Source organism: Chlorocebus sabaeus, chromosome 17 (genome assembly GCF_047675955.1).
Source record: "Chlorocebus sabaeus isolate Y175 chromosome 17, mChlSab1.0.hap1, whole genome shotgun sequence".
NCBI classification, from domain to species: domain Eukaryota; kingdom Metazoa; phylum Chordata; class Mammalia; order Primates; family Cercopithecidae; genus Chlorocebus; species Chlorocebus sabaeus.
In genome coordinates this window covers 29,946,753-29,960,248 of record NC_132920.1, presented here as the reverse complement: position 1 = coordinate 29,960,248, position 13,496 = coordinate 29,946,753, and positions in this window count along the sequence as shown.

The window sequence follows — 13,496 nt, the reverse complement described above, 5'->3', positions numbered from 1 at the left end:
AATCAGGAAGTGTGATGCTTCCAGCTTTGTTCTTGTTGAAGATTGCTTTAGCTATTGCAGTTCTTTTGTGGTTCCATACAAATTTTGAGATTGTCTAATTCAGCTAAAAATCCCATTGGAATTTTGATAGGGGTTACATTAAATCTGTTGATTGCTTTGGGTAGTATGGACATTTTGGAAATATTGATCCTTCTGATCCCAGAACAAGGATATCTTTCCATTTATTTGTGGCATCTTCAATTTTTTTTCATCACCGTTATGGCTTTCAGTGTGCAGATTTTTCAGCTCCTTGATTAAATTGATTCCTAAATAATTTATTCTTTTTGATACTGTTATAACTGAGATTGTTTTCTTGATTTCTTTTTCAGATAGTTTTTTATAAGCATATAAAAGTACTACTAATTTTTGTAAGCCAAATTTGTATCCTGCAACTTCACTGATTTTTTTTTTTTTTAACAGTTCCAACAGTATTTTGGTGCAGTGTTTGGGTTTCTACATGTAAGATCTTGTGATTTGCAAACAGAGGCAATTTGATGACTTTTTTTTTTTCCCCCAATTATGGTTCTTTTTTTCCAATTATGTTATGGTTTTCAGTGTACAGATTTTTCAGCTCCTTGATCAAATTTTTTCCTAAGTAATTTATTCTTTTTGACACTGTTATAACTGAGATTGTTTTCTTGATTTCTTTTTCGGACAGTTTTTGGTAAGCATATAAAAGTACCATTAATTTTTGTATGCTGATTTTGTATCCTACAACTTCACTGATTGTTTTTTCAGTTCCAATAGTATTTTGGTAGAGTGTTTGGGGTTTCTTTCTTAAAAAATTTATTCAGTCAATTCATGTCTTTTAATTGTGAAATTTAACCATTTACATTCAAAGTAATTATTTATAGTAAGATCTTCCTATTGTCATTTTGTGGATTTGTTTTTTAGCTGTTTTGTAGAACATTTTCTTTTCTTCTACTATTGTTTTTTCTTTTTGATTAAGTAATTGTTTCCAGTGATGTGCTTTCATTCCTTTCTTTTTTGTGCATCTAATATAGGGTTTTTCCTTTGTGGTTACAATAAAACTTAAACTAGCATCTTATAGTTTTAACAGTCTATTTTTAGCTGGTAACAACTTCACTTTGACTGCATAAAAACCTACACTTTTATTCTCCCTCATCGCAATTTATGGTTTTTATGCCACAATTTACACCTTTTAATATTCTGTATCCATTAAAAATTATTTTAGGTATACTTATTTTTAACAATATTGTCTTCTAACCTTTATACTAAAGATGTAAGTGACTTACACACTATTACAGTTTTCTGAATTTGACTGTATACATACTTTTACCAGTGAGTTTTATACTTTTATATGTTTTCATGTTACTTATCAGTATCCTTCCATTACAGCTTAAAAAACTCCACGTAGCATTTCTTGTAAGGCTGGTCTAGTGATGATAAACTCTCTCAGCTTTTTTCTGAGAAACTGTTTATCTCTCTTGCATTTCTGAAAAGTAGCTTTGCTAGTTAAAGTATTTTTGGTTAACAGGTGGCTTTCTCTCTCTCTCTCTCTTTCAGTACTTCGAATATATTACCTCATTCTCTCCTGGAAGATGGCTTCTCCTGAAAAGTCTAGTGATGGCCTTATGGGCTGTTGAGAAATCTCTTTCCTCTTGCTACTTTTAAACTTCTCTTTTGAACTTTAATTTTTATACATTGATCATATTATATCTTGAGGAAGTCTTTGGGTTAAGCCTGATTGAAGACTTCAGTTTCATGTACCTAGATGTTCATATCTTTCTCCCAACTTGTGGAGTTTTCAGCCTTTTAAAATAAGTTCTCTGTCCCTTTCTCTCTCTCTTTTCCTCCTGAAAATCTTGTAATGCAAAAGTTAGCTCTCTCAGTGGTGACAGAACTAAATATCATAAGCTTTCTTCACTTATTTTAATTATTTTTTCTTTTGTGTCCTCTAAGTATTTTCAAATGACCTGTCTTTGAGTTTACAGATTCTTTCTTCTTCTTCATCCAGTCTGCTACTGAAGCTATCTATTGCAATCTTTCATTTCATTCATTGTATTCTCAAGCCCTAGAATTTCAGTCTGTTTTTAAGTGATTCATAGCTAACTTTCGATCTTCTTGTTTTGTTCATGGATTGATTTCCTGTATCCATACATCATCAAGCTGTCTATTTGTGTTCCCTGATAACTTACTAAGTTTCTTAATATAAATATTTTGAATTATTTTTCAGGTAATTTTTAGATCTCCATTTCTAGGCAGTCAGTTACTGGAACATTATTGTGTTCCTTTGGAAATGTCATGTTTCCTTGATTTTTCATGTTCCTTGTTACCTTGCATTGATGTATGCACATTTAGGGGGATAGCCACCCCTTCTAGAATTTATGGGCTAGTTTCAGTGGGGAAAGACCTTTACCTACAGGTGAGTTGTGAGGGCATGGGTTGGGCAGGGTGCAGCAGCCATGGCTCCAGTGAGGGCAAAGCAACATAGCATCCCCGCAGCTTTGTCAGCTGAGGTCCGTGTTGACAAGAATTGCAGGGTTTTTCAGTGGCCAAGCTACAGGTGCCCACAGCTGTAGTGAGGGCTGTTGGGATCTTCTGTGGCTAAGGCTACTATGATTCTCCTGAACTCTTTTTCTTCTTAATGCAAGTCATGACCAAGGGAATCCCTCTTGGCACTGACTGGGTCTGGCTCATGAGCATACTTGCAGTGGCATCAGTGTCTGATGTACAGCAACTGTGGGGCAGCCATGGAGCCACAGTCTAGAGTGCTATCATGCATACAATGACTATGTCTCCAGTTTTCGGGGTGGTGACAGCACTGGTGTCTGGAGTTCAGGTGCCTCCACTGCTGTATTAGTAACTGTGTGCAAGGCACATGTATTTGTAGAGCAGCCAGGGAGCCAGGGTCCAGGGTGCAAATACTCCCATTGAGGCAGTGGCTCCAAGTGTCATTGGTCTGGGTGCTTGTGGAGTAGCCACATAGTCAGGGTATAGAGCTCAGACTCTGCAAAGCTGCCACTATTCAAGGAAGAGGGCATAGACCTACCTGCTTCAGTGGTGGCTCTGGTGTCCACAGTGTAGGCTCTCACAGAGCAGCCAATCTCAGGACACATGCTAGCCCACAGCAACAGTAGTTCTAGTGTTTAATGATTGGGTGCATGCCCAGGAGGCCCAGGAGCTGTGGTCTGAAGGACAGGCATGTGTAGAGGGACAGTGACACTGAGGTTCTAGATGCAGCTTAGCTTGCTGCGTTTAGAATGTCTGAGGTGTAAGCATGCATGGAGCAGCTGTGGCTCCCAGGTGTGGGATGTTCACACAGTTGGGATAGGTAGTGTCCCTAATCCCAAGGTAGCACAACAGCGTCTTCATCTCCGGAAGGTCCAAAGCAGTGATGGCTATTGGGTGCACCAATGTTGAAGGCTGCTCCACTGAGGACCATGGTGGCATGCACCAAATGGCTGACACTGGTAGTACCCACCCTTCTTCTTTGCTAGCCATATCCGGATGTCCCAGGTATGTTGACCGCCCCAGTTATCCCCACCAATGTGGTTTGTTGCAGCAGGTTCTTAATTTTTTTTGTTGTTCTACTTTGTTGCAGCAGGTTCTTAATTTGCAACTTGAGCCCTCTTACAATTTAGTTGTTGTATCCCTTATTTAAAGTGTAGTAATCCAGCCTGGACAACACAGCCAGACCTTGTCCCTACTAAACATTTAAAAAATTTGCCAGACATGGTGCCACATGCCTGTAGCCCCAGCTACTCAGGAGACTGAGGTAGGATTTCTTGAGCCCAGGAGATCAAGGCTGCAAAGAACTATGACCACACCACTGCACTCCAGCCTGGGTGACAGAGTGAGACCCTCTCTCATTAAAAAAAAAAAAAAAAAAAAAAATTGTAGTACTGAAGTCCCCAACTATTGTATTGTGTATTTTTCTCTTCATTTGTCAGTTGGGGGCTCATCTATTTTGGTGCTCTGTTATTAGGTGCATTTATAATTGTTATTTTTTTCTGATGGATTGACACATTTATCATTACAAGTCCCTGTGTATCTCTACTTGCATTTTATAAAGACTGTCTTATCTGATATTACTGTGGCTCTTTAGCTTTTTCATGGTTTCTGTTGACATATCTTTTTTTCACCTTTAAAATTTTAACCTATTTGTAACTTGAATCTCAAGTATGTCTGCTGTAGAGAGCATATAGTTTAATCTCATTCTTTTTAACTGGTGTAACAATCTTTGCCTTTTGATTGGATTGTATATTCCATTTCCATTTAATGTTGATTTATATGGTTTAACATTGATACGGTTGATTTTGTCTGCAATTTTACTTTTTCTTTTCTATGCATCTCATGCTTATTTGTTCCTCTTTTACATCTTTACTGATTATGCATGTGTTAAGTGGATACTTCCTACTGTAATACATTAATTCCTTTAATGATTTTTCATTATCAGTTTTTTAGTAGTTGCTGTAGGACTCACCATATATATTTTGTCTTATCAGAAACTAAGATTTCTACTAATTTAATTTCAGAAAGATACAGAAATGTTTTACTTTATACTTCTATTTCCTCCACTCTCTTGCTTTTTTTGTAATTTTGGAAAGTTTCTATTTCTTTTCTTTTTCTTTCTTTTTTTTTTTTTTTTTTGTTTTGGATGAAGTTTCACACTTTCATCCAGGCTGGAATGAAGTGGTACGATCTCAGCTCACTGCAACGTCCGCCCCCCAGGTTCAAGTAATTCTCCTGCCTCAGCCTCCCAAGTAGCTGGGATTATAAGCACCCACCACCACGCCCGGCTAATTTTTGTATTTTTTTTTAGTAGAGATGGGGTTTCACCATGTTGGCCAGGCTGGTCTTGAACTCCTAACCTCAAGTGATCCACCCACCTCAGCCTCCCAAAGTGCTAGGATTTCAGGTTTTAGCCACTGTGCCCAGCCTAGGAAGTTTCTATTTATATGTCTTCAAAGTCATTGTTTAATCTGCAACATAAAGTTTACCATTAATCTCATCTCACATCCAGTGTATTTTATGTCTGACATTTTCATCTTTGGAAGTTTGATTTTGACCTTTTATATATCTTTCATGTCTCGGTGTAATGTTTTGAACATACAGAATACATTTACAATAACTGTTTTATGTTTTTGCCTGCTAATTCTAACATCTATGTCAGTTCTAGGTAACTTTAGATTGATTGTTTTCTCTGCCTTATGAGTTGTATTTTCTTGTTTTTTTATATACCTGGTGATTGTTTTTATTTAATGCCAGACATTATGACTTTACCAGGTTAGGTGCCAGATATTTTTGCATTCTATAAGTATTCCTGAACTTTTTATTTTATTTTTATTTTTATCTATTTTTTTGAGATGGAGTTTTGCTCTTGTTGCCAACACTGGAGCGCAATGGCATGATCTTGGCTCACTGCAACCTCTGCCTCCCGGGTTCAAGCAATTATCCTGCCTCAGCCTCCCGAGTAGCTGGGATTATAGGCATGCGCCACCATGCCCAGCTAATTTTGTATTTTTAGTAGAGATAGGGTTTCTCCATGTTGGTCAGGCTGGTCTCGAACTCCCGACCTCAGGTGATTTGCCCACCTTGGCCTCCCAAAGTGCTGGGATTACAGGCATGAACCACCGCACCCAGCCAAGCTTTTTATTTTTACTGGGACAAATTAAGTTATTCAGGAGCTGTTTGATCATTTTAGGTCTTACTTTTAATATTTGTTAGCAAAAAGCAAGAAGCGTTTAGTCCAGGGCTAATTATTTACCACTGCTGACATTAGACCCTTCAGAATACTCTATCCAATGCTCAACAAATTATGAGGTTTTCCAGTCTGGTTAGTGGGAACGGGCATTATTTCCAATCCTGTATATCACTGGGTACTATTCTCTTAAGTCATTTTGGATAATTCTTTCCCTGTCCTTGGGTAGTTCCCTTATATAATATGCTGATTAACTGAAGACTTAAGGGGTACCTCCCGCAGACTTATAGTGCTTTTTATCATCAGCTATCTTTTCCACGTGCCTTCATCTTGCATATTCTGGATGTACTACAGTCTCCAGATCCACAACTCTGTCTCCTCACCTCACTCTACCTCCTGGTTAGGGCTCTGACTCTCTGCACTGTGCCTTGGAAACTCTGTCCAGGAAGGTAGGTGGACAACTGTAAACCTTACCTCTTCCATTCCCCTTCTCCCAGAGATCACAGTCTCTGGGATACCTGCTGTCTTGTATCTGAGTACATAGCTAAATAGCCACTCATATATTATTTTGAGTTTGTTATGCTTTAGGCATGAGAGTAAATCTGGTCCTTGTTATTCTATCATGGTCCAAAGCAAAAGTCAATAGACCATGATTTTTTAAATTTTTAATTCAACTAAATTAAAATTTTAAAATCAAGGTTAATTTTACTTCCTAAAAACTAAATTCAGTTCTTTTGAAAAACAGGTCAGTTTTAGGTTAATACATTCTGTAGGCATTTTCAAGCTTGTCATAATAATAATAATAATTATTATTATTTTGAGACAGAGTTTAGCTCTTGTTGCCCAGGCTGGAGTGCAGTGGTACAATCTCAGCTCACCGCAACCTCTGCTTCCCAAGTGATTCTCCTGCCTCAGCCTCCCAAGTAGCTGAGATTACGGACGTGTGCCACCACACCCGGCTAATTTTGTATTTTTAGTAGAGACGGGGTTTCCCCATGTTGGTCAGGCTGGTCTCGAACTCCCGACCTCAGGTGATCCGCCTGCCTCGGCCTCCCAAAGTGCTGGGATTACAGATGTGAGCCACCATGCCCAGCTCATAATTATTTTAAATGTAATACTGGTTACGTTGTTTCATAATTCAAATATCGAAGCTTTATGAACCTCTTATCTATTGTTTCCACTAGTTCTCAATCAGACTGACTTTTCTCCACTTGTACTTCATACAGTTCATGCTCTGAGCGGCTTTTCCCTTGCAGAATTATTTGGGCAAATTATTTGATATATGGGTTAAATACGCATTCCCATAGAGATTTTTGTTTCCTTCTTCCAATTTATGAATCACTGCTAATCCAGGACAATTATTAATCAAAATCGTGCTTTCAGGTTATTTTGGCCCAAAATGGTAAAGATAGTTTGGGCAAAAAATCTGCAGGAGTGCTGGCTGGTGGTTATAAATTCTCAAAAACAGTTTTTGCTGGCTCAAAGACAAATTTCTTTAGAATACTCTTGTGTTGGGGGATGAAACAGATTTTCGTTTCTTACTCTGAGAAAACACATATTTTGTTTCCCAGATTTTATGGGGTACGTGAAAGTGTCTCCTCTTATATTCCCTACACAAACAAGTTCTGAGAATTATTTCCTTTGCACTATACCATAGGAAGCTGAGAAAACCAAAGCTAAGATTTTTTCCAGATTTGGTAAATGCCCTCAAGATAAAAGCAACTTCTCTTTTTCTAAATCCTGCCCACATTTATATTTTGACCAAAAAGATTATTCCCTTTTTTATATTTCTATACCCTTGGGTGATTTTCACATTTCATCTCTTTTTTAGTTGTTTTTGGTGGAAGAGGCAGCCTTAACACCTAGTTCACCCTATTACTGGAAATGGAATCCCCATTCGCTACTGATTAATTCCTGCTATTAATTTGACACCAAGGTAGATGCTGGAATACAAGTACATCTATACCAATGCGACTCTCAAAGTACAGTCTGTGGGCTAGCACTGGTCTGTGGACTGTTAGTTAGCAACCCACAATAATATACATATAAAAACTGTGAGTGAACTATGCAAGTAAACCTCTATTTTATCTCATCCCAGACTAGTAACAGTCAAGCAAAAGATGAGCATTTATACCATGTCATTGGGTCTGCTAAAAACAGTACGGTTATCAGTTGTTCATACAATAGTTTCAGTAGCACGGCATCTAAATTATGATGGTTTTTTAGGCTTTTGTGGGACAGGCACATTAAACCTGGTGAATGTATAGATACTCTTCCTAGGAGCATGTGCAGATAGAACAAAATACTATCAAGGGAATAAGTTGAACTTACTGTAATTTATTATACACTCAACCAAACCCAGCTTCCTGCAATGTACTAGATAAAGTTCTAGTCTCAGATCATGATTCTAGGAATTGAAATTTGTCATTTTTTTTCCATCCCTTACCCCTCTACCTCCAGCACCCGAACTCTCTAAGTTGAAGAGTCTTATTAGAAAGCAGGGACTACCTCCTTCTACAAAAGAGAAAAATTCACTTTCTCCAACATTATTGCACCTAAACACTGCAAGAGGCTACGGCTGCATAATTTAGATGACCACATGTAGGCTTCTAACCAGGACGAGATGACACAGAGAGACTGGGACAGTGAAGACTGCATTTTGGTAAAGATGGTAAAGCAGTTCTCAGGAGCAGCGGTGAGAGCAGTCCTCACCACAGGGCCCGGTGTCCACCATCAGGGTATCAGAGGTATAAGTAGTAGCATCTGTGCCCAGGAGCAGGGGCAGTGGTTTCTACGAGAGATCTGAATTAGGGTGGCTGTGGATTATGTTCCTGGCTGTGTAGCCTCAAACCTGGTTTTGTGCCTAATGTGGTTTGGCTGTGTCCCCACCCAAATCTCAATTTGAATTGTATCTCCCAGAATTCCCATGTGTTGTGGGAGGTAATTGAATCACTGGGGCCGGTCTTTCCCATGCTATTCTCATGATAGTGAATAAGTCTCATGAGATTCAATGGGTTCATCAGGGGCTTCCACTTTTGCTTCTTCCTCATTTTCTCTTGCCACTACCATGTAAGAAGTGCCTTTTGGCCAGGCACAGTGGCTCATGCCTATAATCCCAGCACTTTGGGAGGCCGAGGCAGGCGGATCACGAGGTCAGGAGATTGAGATCATCCTGGCTAACATAGTGAAACCCCGTCTCTACTAAAAATACAAAAAATTAGCCGGGCGTGGTGGCAGGTACCTGTAGTCCCAGCTACTAGGGAGGCTGAGGCAGGAGAATGGCGTGAACCTGAGAGGTGGAGCTCGCAGTGAGCCGAGATCACGCCACTGCACTCCAGCCTGGGCCAACAGAGTGAGACTCCATGTAAAAAAAAAAAAAAAGAAAAAAGAAAAAAAGGAAATGCCTTTCACCTACTGCCATGATTTTGAGGCCTCCTAGCCATATGTAACTATAAGTCCAATTAAACCTCTTTTTTTCCCCAATCTCGGGTATGTCTTTATTGGTAGTGTGAAAACGGACTAATTCAGTGCCCTTCCCCAAAATAAAATGAATACTAATACCAATGTGTACACTCCTTTATGTTTAAATTAGAAACATTTGCAAGCAATTGTTTGCTCCAAGGAATGAGCGTGAAATCATTCTGGGGAGCAGTTTCAGAGAGCAGCATTCAGCTATTTTTTCATTACGCTGAGCTGTGAGCCACTTCCTAAATCTTCTATCTGGCTATACCCCATGGTAGGGAAAATGACATTTATTTCTCAGCATCCTGTCTTATAATTAAAGAAACACATCCTCCTTAAAAAAAGAAATAAAACATAAAAAACAGAAGAAAGTAATACTTAAATGTGGGTCTGAGACCCCTCCCCATCCTGGGCATTCTCCAACTACTGATCTCAGTGATATCAAATGTGGCTGAGCACCAGGTTTGCTATGGGCTTGTTACAGAACACTGAGGCCTCTCCACGGATCCCTGTGTCAGAATGTTGGGCACGGAGTCCAGGAATTGCTTTTCAACAAGCCCCATAGGCGAGGCTGATGCACAGCCTAGGAATCCTAGTCTGTGTTCTTGCCACCAAAAGTGGGATCTGAAGACCAGCAGCATCAGCACCAACAGCAACATTTTATAAGTAGGAAATCTCATACTCGATTCCAGATCAGCTGAGACTTAAGGTGATGTCCAGGTGATTCCTCTGTACAGGAAAGTCTGGAACTCCCTGGTCTAGGTACCTTCTAGACGTGGGGTCAGGACTGTGCAGTCTGATCTAGGTGTGTTGTCTGATCAGATCCTTTAGCAGCGGAGGCTTAGTGTTCAGTCCTTGTTCCTGTTCTCTTCTATAGCCAATCGCTCCTTTGGAGATGTCATCCAGACTCAAGGCTTTAAATAACTTTTGTATGACATCATCTCCCAAGTCTATTTCTCCTAAATGTCTCTAGATTCATCTGTCCAACTGCCAACTCGACTACCTCACTGGTATTTCTCAGCGGCATCTCAGATCCCACATCTCCCACAGTGACTGCCTGCGACATCCCCTCCTCTCATATGCCCCTGCTAGTCTTCTCATTCTCGGCTGATGGCAACTCTTTTTAGTCACACAGGCTGACATTTTTGGTATCCTTTGCTCTTCTTTCTCATACCCCAGATTTAGTCCATTAGAAAATGCTGTATAAAGTGATTGGAAATGGTGAGAATGCAGTCACTTCCCAATATTTCCACTGCTCACACCCAGTTAAGTAACCAAAATCTCCAGCCTGAAATACTGCACTCATTTCCTCCAGTCTCCCCACCTGCCTCGCTCATCTCCGGCCTTTGGATTCTGTTCTCAGCACAGCAGCTAGAGGGATCCTTTTAAAAAAGAAGTTGTGGCATGTCTTTATTCTGCTTAAAACTATCTCATTCAAAGTCAAAATCCTTCCCACATACTCCAGCCCTAAACCCACATGATCTGACCAAACCCCTGACCTTATCTCAGTGACTCTCTGCTCTAGCCATACCCAGTCCCTTGTTCTTCCCAGAACACACAGACATGATCCTGCCCTGGTACACGGGCACCGAAGGTTCCTACTCCCTAGAAAAAACTTCCTCCAGATACCCTCATGACGAATTCCTTTATGTCCTTCAAATATTCCATCAAAGGTCACCTTCCCAACGAGGCCCACGCTGACCACCCTGGCACAATAGCTACCTTCTGTGTCCCACAACCCACACTCTGATCACCTGTTCCACATCACTTACCACCTTCTACTTTCCTCATTTACTCTGCATATATTAGAGTGTATGTACTGTCTGCCTCTTCCCACTGCAACACATGCTCCACAAGGCTAGAAATTTTTCCGATTTTACTTCAATGACTTTCGCCATATGCAAAAACATTCTGTCACATGTCTGGCAGACAACAAAGGCTGGCTGAATGAATGACTGCTGTAGAGCACCTCGCTATTCTAAAGGCAATATCTTTATTAAATAGCCTTAGGCCAAATGCTGTTTCACGGCAGCCACAGCACAAGGCCCTCTCACGCTGACATCGAGGTCGCCTATGCTTTTCTCAGAGGTGCTGCTTGTGTGTCCTCCCTCCCTCCCTGCATCCCTCCTCCCACACCAACCCCTCTGCACACTGCAGCATGCAATTAGATGTCCCTCTTAGGAAAGAACAATCTTAAGACTATGAATCCCAGTTTCCAAACAAATATAAATCTAAGTTAGACTGCTTTATAAATCCACGAGTTTGCATTAGAGCCAGTGCTAGGATTACTACACTCAGGAAAGGGAGAGTGGGTAGGAGAGCTGAGCAGAAGAGGAGTTCCTCTAGAAAGTTACCTAAGATGAGCGCTTGTGGCATTACTCCTGTCTGCTAATTTCAGAATCTAGTTCTTTTAAAAAGGTTGGGGGAAAAGATAGAAAATACAATCCAAGAAAGAGCCCTGGAAATAGGGTAAAAGCTGCATGGGCTGAAAATTCATCTCTTAATACCACAGACTTCTGTATGCAGTGGCTGCCTTCCACCTTGTGGGGACAATGACAGGAAAAATGACTCCTGCTGCTGTCAGAGATGAGGGACACCCAGGAGAGAAAGAGATCAGAACTCAGGCACCAGAACAGGAATAGGCATAGTCCTCTACGGAAACAAAGAAACCAAAAATAACGATACAAAATATTAGGGCCATACCATAGCCTGACCTAGCCACATGAAGCCCTCGCTGCCCACAGTCCTGGAGACAGGACAAGGCCCCGGCAACATCTGTGTCCCTGTGATCACAGGTTCTGGTGAAACAAGGTTCTAGTGGAGTCACACAAACAATGGAGCAGTAAAGATGACCAACCCAACGAATGACCACATCAAATTCCATGATGTACTGAGCACCAACTGAGCATAGGCTGTCCACACTCAGCTCCTCACAACCCTCTCTCCTGTCTCCATCTACAACAGGCCCATCACAGCAAAAATGGATTCTGGAAGGCTGTCAGGTTTTAAGAGCCTTGCTCTCCTTTCATTAAACCATCAACCCAACCTCATGGCAAGAATTTGAAAAATTCATATCCAGGTTCTTATTCTGAATAGAGAAATAAGTTGCAGCTCAGTGAAACTTAAAGTTAAGACTTGAAGGGAAATGTCCCAGCCTCACCTCTGCTGAAACAAGAAACTTGACTGAGGAAGAGAGCACAGGTCAATGTGGGGTGGTGGTTCTGGTGGCAGTGGTGGACCAGTCGCCCATTTCCTCACATGATGATAACTGAAACACAGAAACATAGATATGTTCGCATATCAGGTGCAGATATAGAAGTCAGGAGCTCTTGAAATTACAATGGTGTGTGTCAAAGGAAGGACTTGAAGAAATTTTGTATCTCAGTCCCACTGAAGGCAGTTGTCTCAAGCTACAGAAGAAATCATAAACAAATCCAGGGCAGTCACTGTACCTGGTGACACTCTGAACAGCCTACCACATGCTTGAGATGTCCAAATCCAGAGAACCCCTCAACAGAGTCATGTCCCCTCTGCCTCACCCTGACCCACTTCAGACCCCCCAGCGTCTCATCTTTACAAGTCTCATGAGACGCATCAGAGTCCTGGGCACAGTTGCTGCCTGGGGTAGAACAAAAATAGGAACTGGTCAGAGCCCACGGGAGATGTGGCTAAAGGAGGAATCTTGTCTACACTGTCCCAGTGATCTCAGGGAGCAGCCCTCTCATCCCCCATACTAACAGGCAGCCTGAGCATAGCTCCCTCTTGTTGCATCTATGAGAAAAACACACCCTGTGAAAGGTAAGGGAGGACACAGGGCACAAGGTCCTTAAGGAAATAGCAAATCCTGGACCCCAGGAAAATTTCCAGAACTGTGACTGCAGACCCAGGGCAGGATCAGAAAACATGAGGAAAGCAGGTGTGGGGACTGGACCAACTGTCCTCCTGAGGTCTGTCCTCAGTAGGGATCTTCCCCTGTGACCTGTGACTGCTGGGAGGTCCCTATCACCACAATCATCAAGGTGATAAATTTGTCCTTCATTTTCACATGTGCTTCACAAAAGAGCAAGTGTTGGCAGGCAGGGCTCCAGGTTGGGTTGGCCTGTGTGTAGATGGTGTTTCCAAGTGATGAAGCAAGTCATAATTCTACCTGTGGCTTGAAACCCACAGTGGAACAAGAAAACTCAAACCCCACCTCTCACTCCTTCCCTACCTGAGCTTCTCTTCCTCCACATTACAGCAGCGACCACAGCTCCGGTGACCAGAGCAGCTCCAAGGAGAACCAGGCCAGCAACAATGCCCACAATGGGGATGGTGGGCTGGGAAGACAGCT